The sequence below is a fragment of the Macrotis lagotis genome, chromosome 5 (genome assembly GCF_037893015.1).
Source record: "Macrotis lagotis isolate mMagLag1 chromosome 5, bilby.v1.9.chrom.fasta, whole genome shotgun sequence".
Lineage (NCBI taxonomy): Eukaryota > Metazoa > Chordata > Mammalia > Peramelemorphia > Peramelidae > Macrotis > Macrotis lagotis.
The window spans coordinates 111,881,245-111,890,673 of NC_133662.1; positions in this window are offsets into that span (position 1 = coordinate 111,881,245).

A 9,429-nucleotide genomic window follows, 5' to 3' on the forward strand; every position below is an offset into this window, starting at 1 on the left:
AATCCTCCATTTGGGATTTTCTTGGCAAAAATACTGATGTGTTTTGCCATTTCCCTCTCTACTTCATTTTACAGATGAGGAACTCAGGCAAATTGGGATAAGTGACTTGCCCAAGGGCACATGAATAGATTTGAATCAGGTCTTACTGAATCTGGGGTTGGCACTCTATCCACTCTATCTAAATGAAACTTTTCACTGACTTTAATCAAAAGAATTTGAAAGATATCCAAAGAGTAATGAAGTAATAAGTAAATGAAAATAATGCTAAAAGAGATTAAGAATAATGAACAATGATGAAAAACATTAGGTCTAACAATAATAATAACTCATTTGTATAAAGTAACTTAGATATTTTCCCCATTTTACAGGTAAGGAAACTGAGGATTTGAGAAGTTAAATGGCTTGCCAAGGTTCTCAGTTAATAAGGGTCTGAAGTAGGATTTTATCCCTGATATCCTGACTCCAAGTTTGTCTCCTGTGTTATATATTAATACCATACTCCCCTCTAAAAGCCTGGACTTTCTACGATGCTAAAGTCTATTTTGATTTAATGATACAATCCCCAAGTCACATATCAACAACACTTTCAAGCAAGAAAAAATACACCCACACAAGTTAACTTCATAAATATACACAGAGGCCAGTTCTCACCTTGAGAATTGTATTGTCCCTCCCTCCTCTCATTCCCTCATCCAATTTAGGTAGGAAAAGGAACTTTGTCTTTCCCTCCCTCTCTGAATCCCCTAAAACAGGAGTAGATAATCTTTTTAATATGCCAATTAATTCACCCCTAAAAAGCTCTTATATTTATTGAATTTCAAGTCTTGTCTGCAGTTGCCCTGGCAATGCCTAAACAAAACTGCCAGGTTGGAAGTTCCAGGCCCCTGCCTTTGAAGGAAGCTGGGGAGAATAATTTTGGAGCTTCCTACCAGTTAACATCATTAATACTTCTCATCTGTAAATAAGCAGTAAAACCTTATCAGATTTTACCAGACAACTTTTGCCATGGAGAATTTACTAGAATAATAAAATTTAAAACTAGAAGAGGACTTTGGGAGACCCATTTAATTCAGGATGGTGAAATTAAGGCCTAGAGAGGTTGTCACTTAGTCAAAGTCACCTGGTTTTATGTGCATGTGAGTCAGGATTTGCACTCAAATCCTTTGACTCAAAATATAAAACACTTTCTCCCGTTCCATTTTGATTCTCCATCGGAGTTATTTACTCAGATGTCAATAAATTTTTTTATTGAGAACTTTTGTTTTTAAATCATAATCATAGATAACGGAATGAGGATGGAACCCTCTAGAAGCGTTCCCAAATTTTCCTCGAAACAACTAGAAAACTGCCTCAGAGAGACAGAGAGAATTAGAGAAAGAGACAGAGAGAGGAGAGAGAGAGAGAGGAGAGAGAGAGAGAGAGAGAGAAAGAGAGAGAATGAGTGAGAGAGAGAGAGAGCAACAAAGCAGCAATGCACTCTTGGAGTAGGCCAACAGCTAAAAACCCCACAACCAGGGGAGGTCAATAGGGAGCCCTTGCCCATTCTCAATATAAACCGGAAGAAAAGCCTACCCTATAGAGAAAGCAAACAGCTAAACCCTAAATTCCAGTGAAAGCCAGCAATTAGATACAGAGTCCTACCACAAAAAAACTTGAATTAATGAGGAGCAGAGTCCATCTCTCTTACAAAACACTAAGGCACAAAAAAAGGCAGGAAAAATGAGTAAAAAGCAGAAAAAAGAGAAGAACTTGACTATTGAAAATTATAGGTGATAGAGATGATAAAGGTATAGTGTCAAAATGGATATATGTGAAGCCTAAATGAAAAATGTAATTTGGTCTTAGTCCCAGAAATAATTCATGAAAGAACTTAAAAAGGATTTGAAGGAGCGGCTAGTTGGAGCAGTGGATAAAGCACCGGCACTGGAGTCAGGAGTACCTGGGTTCAAATCCGGTCTTAGACACTTAATGATTACCTAGCTGTGTGGCCTTGGGCAAGCCACTTAACCCCATTTGCCTTGCAAAAAAAAATCCTAAAAAAAAGGACTTGAAAAGCCAAATTAGCGAAGTAAAAGAAAAAAATGGAAAAAAGAAATGAGAATAATACAAGAGAATCATGAAAATGAATCAACTGCATAGGAATAGATATACAAAAATTTACTGAGGAAAGTAAATCCCTACAAAATAGAAATGACCAAATGGAAAGGAAGTACAAAAGTATAAGTAGAAGCTCTACCAGACATCAAGATGTGATAAAAACAAAATTAAAAAAAAAAAGAAAAAATTTGAAACCCCTCATTGTAAAAACAACTGACTAGAAAATAGGCTCAGGAGAGAGAATAGAATTATTGTGCTACTTGAAAGCTATGGCTAAAAAAAAAAAAAACTTGGACAACATTTTTCAACAAATTATCAAAGCGGAGCAGCAAGGTGGTATGGTGGATACAGCATCAGCGAGTCAGGAGGACCTGAGTTCAAATCTGGTCTCAGACACATAATAATTACCTTTGCTCTGTGACTATGGGCAAGTCACTTAACCCCACTGCCTTGCCAAAAAACAACCTAAATAAATTATCAAAGGAAACTGTCCTGTGATATTAGAACCAGAGGGCAAATATATATTGAGATCATTGTCTTAAAGAGATCCCAAAATGAAGACTCCCAGGAACATCACAGCTGGAGATTACAGATCAAGGGGAAAGTATTGCAGGCAGTCAAAAAGAAGCAAACAATTCAAATACCATGGAGCTACAGTCAGTATTACGTGGAATTTGGCAGCATCCACATTAAAGAACTGAAGGGCTTGAAATATGAAGTACTGGAAGGCAAAGGAGTTAGAATTAGAGCCAAAAATCATCTCCCACCCAAAACTGAATATAATCTTCCAGGGCAGGAAATGGATGTATAATGAAATAGAAGACTTTCAAGCATTTCTAATTAAAAGATTAGAACTGAATAAAAAATTTGACTTCCAGATCCAATAAGTCAAGAAAAATATAAAAAGGTAAAAAAAGAAATAGGAAAGTGAAATAAAAAAAAATCCCATAAGGTTAAACTTTATATTTCTATATGGCCAGATAACATTGAAACTTTTTAATACTATATAAACAATTAGAAGAAGTAAATGTAGACAGAAGGTGTGGATATAATGTGATTTAGATGGGGTGACACCCCCCCCAAAATAAAGGGCTAAGGAAGAAAAATATATGGGAAGGAGGGAGAGATTGAATAGAATAAATTATTACACATAAAAGAAGCAAGAAAGAACTATTATATTGGAAGGGAAGATTGGGGGTGGTGGAGGTGGTCAACACTTAAACCTTACTCTCATCAAATTGACTCAAAGAGGGAATAATATACACACTTAATTGTAAATAGAAATCTATCTTAACCTATAAGGAAACAAAAAGGGGATGGGGCTAATAGAGGGAGAAGTGGGTATTGAGAAAAGGAAGAATGAATTGAGGAAGACTATGATTAGAAATAAAACACTTCTGAGGAGAGAAAGGGAGGACTATGAGAGGAGGGGATAAAGAAATAAAAAACTGTATGTAGAGAAATAATTATAATAATTATAAATGTGAACAATTTGAGTTTATCAGTTACTAATTTCTATCATTTCTTCCCTTCCATTATTATCTCTATTCATCTTTTTTCTTTCCACACAGCTACTTTTATCCTTAATCATCTCAGGTTTTGAGGTTCCCAAATGACCTCTCTGTTTTAGTCTTTCTTCTTTTTTTTTTTGCCAATTAACCAAGAACTCTGCTACACAAAACACATTTTAACTTCCTGCTCAACCCTTTACACATGAACTTCAACTGATTTTTTCACATTTCATTTTTATTATTCCTTAAAGCTCTCCTCTCCTCCCTCCTAACCAGTTTCATTGTTCCCCAAATATTGCTTGTTTGGGAAACTACTTGTCTATGCCCCTTAGTTCAAATGATCCAATTTCCCATATCCATTTTTTAAAAAATCAATTCAACAAATAGTAAGCTTATAAAATGGGCATGGCATTTGGTGTTGGGAATATTTAGTTGAAAATGGGGGCGGAGCCAAGATGGCCACTAGAAGGGATCCAGTCTTAGGAGCTCTCTGATAAAATTCATCAACTAAGGACTCAAACTTTTGAGAGACAGAACCCACAAAGGGACCCAGTGAGGCAGTTCTCCTACTCAAGGTAACCTGGAAAAGAGCAGAAAGGCTCTGCTCCCTGGGTAGGAGGGGCGGCACGCCAGAGGGGTGGCCCGCCAGAGCCAAAGAACTTCAGCCTCCTGGAGGCAGCCCCAGGGTGCTGGGAGTCTCAGCTCGCAGCAGCAGGAGAGTCTCCAGAACTGCACCCCGAGGAGCACCGGGCACAAAGTGGGGGAACAGCAGGGGACCGCTGCCAGAGCAAGCGCGCGGGGCCCAGCCCTTAGGGCACGCAGCAAGCAGCCCTGATCCAGGAAACAGAAGCAGGCGGAGCCTGTAAGCAGGAGCCCCCAGGGCATGAGCCCATTGAGCTGAGGGAGGGGAGTGAAGAGAGACTGCAGAGCTCTGTCCTCTGCCCCTGGAACAAGACTCTGGGGCTCTGACCACATTCAGATCCTGATCATAGTCTAGGCCCCCCCATAGAACAGCAAGTTGTCCCCACCTCAGCCCCATGGCAGAGGGAGGTGCTTATGGTCATTCACAGACCAAGAAGGAGGACAGACCCTCACACACTGAGACCCTTGTGGGAGTGTCCCAAAAGCTCAGGAAGCACCCCAAACCAGGCCCATGCTGGGAAAATGAGCAAGCAAAGAAACAAAAGGAAGATTATTGAGAAATATTTTGCAAATGAGCCCAAGAAGGATCAAAATACTCAGTCTGAAGATGAGGAAGCACAAGCTCCTGCATCTAAAGACTCCAAGAAAAACAGAAAGTGGGCTCAGGCTATGACAGATCTCAAAAAAAGACTTTGAAAATCAAATGAGGGAGTTAGAAGAAAAACTGGGAAAAGAAATGAGAGAGATGCAGGAAAAACATGAAAATGAAGTCAGCAGCTTAGTCAAGGAAATCCAAAAAAATGCTGAAGAAAATAGCATGCTAAAAACCAGCTTAGGTCAAATGGATAAAACAGTTCAAAAAGTTATTGAGGAGAAGAAGGTTTTAAAAAGCAAAATTGGCCAGATGGAAAAATAGATAAGAAAACTCTCTGAGGAGAACAAATCCTTCAGACAAAGAATAGAATTCAGGGAGATTGATGAATTTAATAGAAATCAGGAATCAATACTTCAAAACCAAAAAAAATGAAAAATTAGAAGAAAATGTGAAATATCGCATTGAAAAAACAACTGATATGGAAAACAGACTTAGGAAAGATAATTTAAAAATTATTGGAATACCTGAAAGTCATGATCAGGAAGAGCCTTGACATCATTTTCAAAGAATTAGTACAGGAAAATTGCCCTGATATTCTAGAAGCAGAGGGCAAAATAGAAATGGAGAGAATCCACCGATCCCCCAGAGAAAGAGATCCCAAAATAACAAGCCCTAGGAATATTATAGCCAAATTCCAGAAATCCCAAGTCAAAGAGATATTACAAGCAGCCAGAAGGATACAGTTCAAATATCGTGGAGCTGCAGTCAGGATCACACAGGACTTAGCAGCAGCTACATTGGAAGCTCATAGGGCTTGGAATACAATATACCAGAAGCCAAAAGAGCTTAGAATGCAGCCAAGAATGAACTACCCAGCAAGGCTGAATGTCCTCTTCCAGGGAAAAAAATGGACTTTCAATGAACCAGGGGAATTTCAAATGTTCCTTTTGGAATGGCCAGAGCTGAACAGAAGGTTTGATCTTCAGATACAGGACTCAGATGAAGCATGGAGATTGGAGGAGAGGAGGGAAATATGAGGGACTTAATGAGGATGAACTGCATGTATTCCTGCATAGAAAAATGACACTGATAATACTCATATGAACCTTCTCAGTTAATAGAGCAGGTAGAGAGAGCTTTTATAGTTGAAGCACAGGAGAAAGCTGAATTCAAAGATAAAATATGGTGTAAAAATGGAGTCAATAGAAAAAAAGGGATGTGGGTACACAGGCTATTCTAACAGCCATGACACAAATCATCTCCAAGTAAACCACCACCTGGACAGTCTCAGGAGCTGGCTTGCCACCCTGAGAGATAAGGTGAGCTGGAGTCCTTGGGAGCCAGAGTCCTTGGGAGCTGGACATTCCGCCCCACTGTCCAAGGGCACTAGACACAGCCGTACCTTATCATCTCCTCCCTAATGTACCCTCCTACCCTGTAATGCATGAAGCTGTACTTACACATCACTTGCACCCCCCTAACCATTACCTCATTATTCTTTGTTCTACCCCTGAAGACCTAACAGTATATATGTAATAGCTAAGCAATAATAAAATTGAGCTGGAGGCATAAGGCAGTAGTAGCTTGACTCCTTATTCTCAGCTCCCCTCCTGGAGGGAGGTCGCTGCTGTGTGCCCCAAGGAAGCAAGCTACAACAAATGGAAATGGAATGGGAGAAAGAAAAAGGAGGGGGGGGAATAGTCCAAGATAATTCACATAAGATTTTTTTTTATTACAATGAGCTATTGCAATGATATGGAAGTGGGGAGGCAAGGGGGAATGAGAGGACCTTTGCTCTCATCAGAGATGGCTAGGAGAGGAAACAGCATATATACTCAATGGGGTATAGACATCTGGAGTAAGAAGGAGCGGGGAGCAGGGGGAAGGGGTGGGGATGTGAACAAAGAAGGAGAGGATGGACCATGGTGGGAGAGTGGCCAGATATAACACATTTTCTTTCTTACTTCTTGCAAGGGGCTGGTATTGGAAGGCCTGCCCAGGACCACAGGGCCAGGTGGATTCTGGGCCTAAGGGGTGGTATGGGGGCTCAGGGCCTCTTGGCCCCAGGACCAGGGATCTGTCTGGTGCGCCACTCAGCTACCCTACAGCAGAGTCAGAGTGAAAGGAGAGAGAAAATAGAGTACACGGTAGTGGAGAAATAAGAAAGGAGGGAGTTGCGATCAGCAATGGCAACAGTGGAAAAATATGGAAATAACTTTTGTGATGAACTTATCATAAAGAATGAGATCCACCCATGACAGAGCTGTTGGTGTTGGAACAAAGACTCAAGCACATTTTTTGTTATTATTATTATTTGGGGGAGGGTGCAGGGCAAGTGGGGCTGGATGGGCAGCGGGGTGATCTTTGGGTGCCTGGGGCCAGATTTGGACCCAGGTGCTCCTGGCTCAAGGGCCAATGCTCTGTCTGCCACCCAACCACCCCTACTATTATTACTACTTTATTTTATTTTGGGTCTTTTTTTTTCTTTATTTTTTTTTTTTTTTTGGTTTTTGCAGGGCAGTGGGGATCGGGTGGCTTGCATGTCACATGTCTGGGTGATTGTTGGGTTTAGGAGGCTGGATATGGACTTGATTGCTCGTGGCTCCAGAGCTGGTGCTTCATCCATTGTGCCACCTGGCCATACATACAATTATTACTGTTATTTTTTTCTATTGTAATTTTTTCTCTCCCCTTTACATTTTTTGCCCAAGCAAGTCTATCTATATTCATGGGGGAGGAGGGGTATTTTGTTTACTTGTAAACATGAATATTTTATTAATGTAAAAAAAAATTTGTACAAAATTAGAATAAAAAATAAATTACAAAAAAAAAGAAAATGGCATCATAGGGGTGGAGCCAAGAGGGCCACAAGAAAGGATCTGTCTTAGGCACTCTCTCGTAAAACTTATAAACTAAGGACTCTAACTAAATTTTTGAGAGACAGAACCCACAGAGGGATCAGTGAGGCAGTTCTCCTACTCAAGGTAACCTGGAAAATAGCAGAAAGGCTCTGCTCCCCGGGGTCAGAGGGGTGGCCTGCCAGAGTGAAAGAACTTCAGCCTCCCAGAGGCAGCCTAGGCTCTGGGAGCCATGGCTCACAGCAGCGGGGAAGTTTCCTGACCTACGCCTGGGAGAGCACCGGGCACAAAGTTGGGGAACAGCTGGGGACCTCTGCCAGAGCGAGCACATGGAGCCCATCCCTCAGGGCACACAGGGAGCAGCATGGCCAGCACAACCCAGATCCAGGAACAGAAGCAGGTGGAGCCCCCAGGGCATGAGCCCATTGAGCTGAGGGAGGGGAGTGAAGAGAGAGACTGCAGAGCTCTGTCCTCTACCCCTGGAAGAGGACTCTGGGGCTCTGAACACACTCAGACCCTGATCGCAGTCTAGGCCCCCCCATAGAGCAGCAGGCCCCACCCACCTCAGCCCAGTGGCAGAGGGTGCAACTTCCAGTCATTCACATACCAGGAGGGAGGACAGACCCTCACACACTGAGACCCTTGTGGAAGTGTCCCAAAAGCTCAGGAAGCACCCAAAAACAGGCTTAGGCTAGGAAAATGAGCAAGCAGAGAAATAAGAGGAACACCATTGAGAAATATTTCGCATATGAGCCCAAGAAGGACCAAAATACTCAGTCTGAAGATGAGGAAGAACAAGCTCCTGCATCTAAAGACTCCAAGAAAAACAGAAAGTGGGCTCAGGCTATGACAGAGCTCAAAAAAGACTTTGAAAATCAAATGAGGGAGTTAGAAGAAAAACTGGGAAAAGAAATGAGAGACATGCAGGAAAAACATGGAAATGAAGTCAGCAGCTTACTCAAAGAAATCCAAAAAAATGCTGAAGAAAATAGCATGCTAAAAACCAGCTTAGGTCAAATGGATAAAACAGTTCAAAACGTTATTGAGGAGAAGAATGCTTTAAAAAGCAAAATTGGCCAGATGGAAAAAGAGATAAGAGAACTCTCTGAGGAGAACAAATCCTTCAGACAAAGAATAGAATTCAGAGAGACTGATGAATTTACCAGAAATCAGGAATCAATACTTCAAAACCAAAAAAAAATGAAAAATTAGAAGGAAATGTGAAATATCTCATTGAAAAAACAACTGATATGGAAAACAGACTTAGGAAAGATAATTTAAAAATTATTGGAATACCTGAAAGTCATGATCAGGAAAAGAGCCTTGTTATCATTTTCAAAGAATTACTACAGGAAAATTGCCCTAATATTCTAGAAGTAGAGGGCAAAATAGAAATGGAGAGAATCCATCTATCCCCCAGAGAAAGAGATCCCAAAAAAACAAGCCCTAGGAATATTATCGCCAAATTCCAGAACAACCAAGTCAAAGAGAAAATATTACAAGCAGCCAGAAGGACACAATTCAAATATTGTGGAGCTGCAGTCAGGATCACACAGGACTTAGCAGCAACTACAATGGAATCTCGTAGGGCTTAGAATATAATATACCGGAAGGCAAAAGAGCTTAGAATGCAACTGAGAATCAACTACCCAGCAAGGCTGAATGTCCTCTTCCAGGGAAAAAGATGGACTTTCAATGAACCAGGGTAATTTCAAATGTTCCTGTT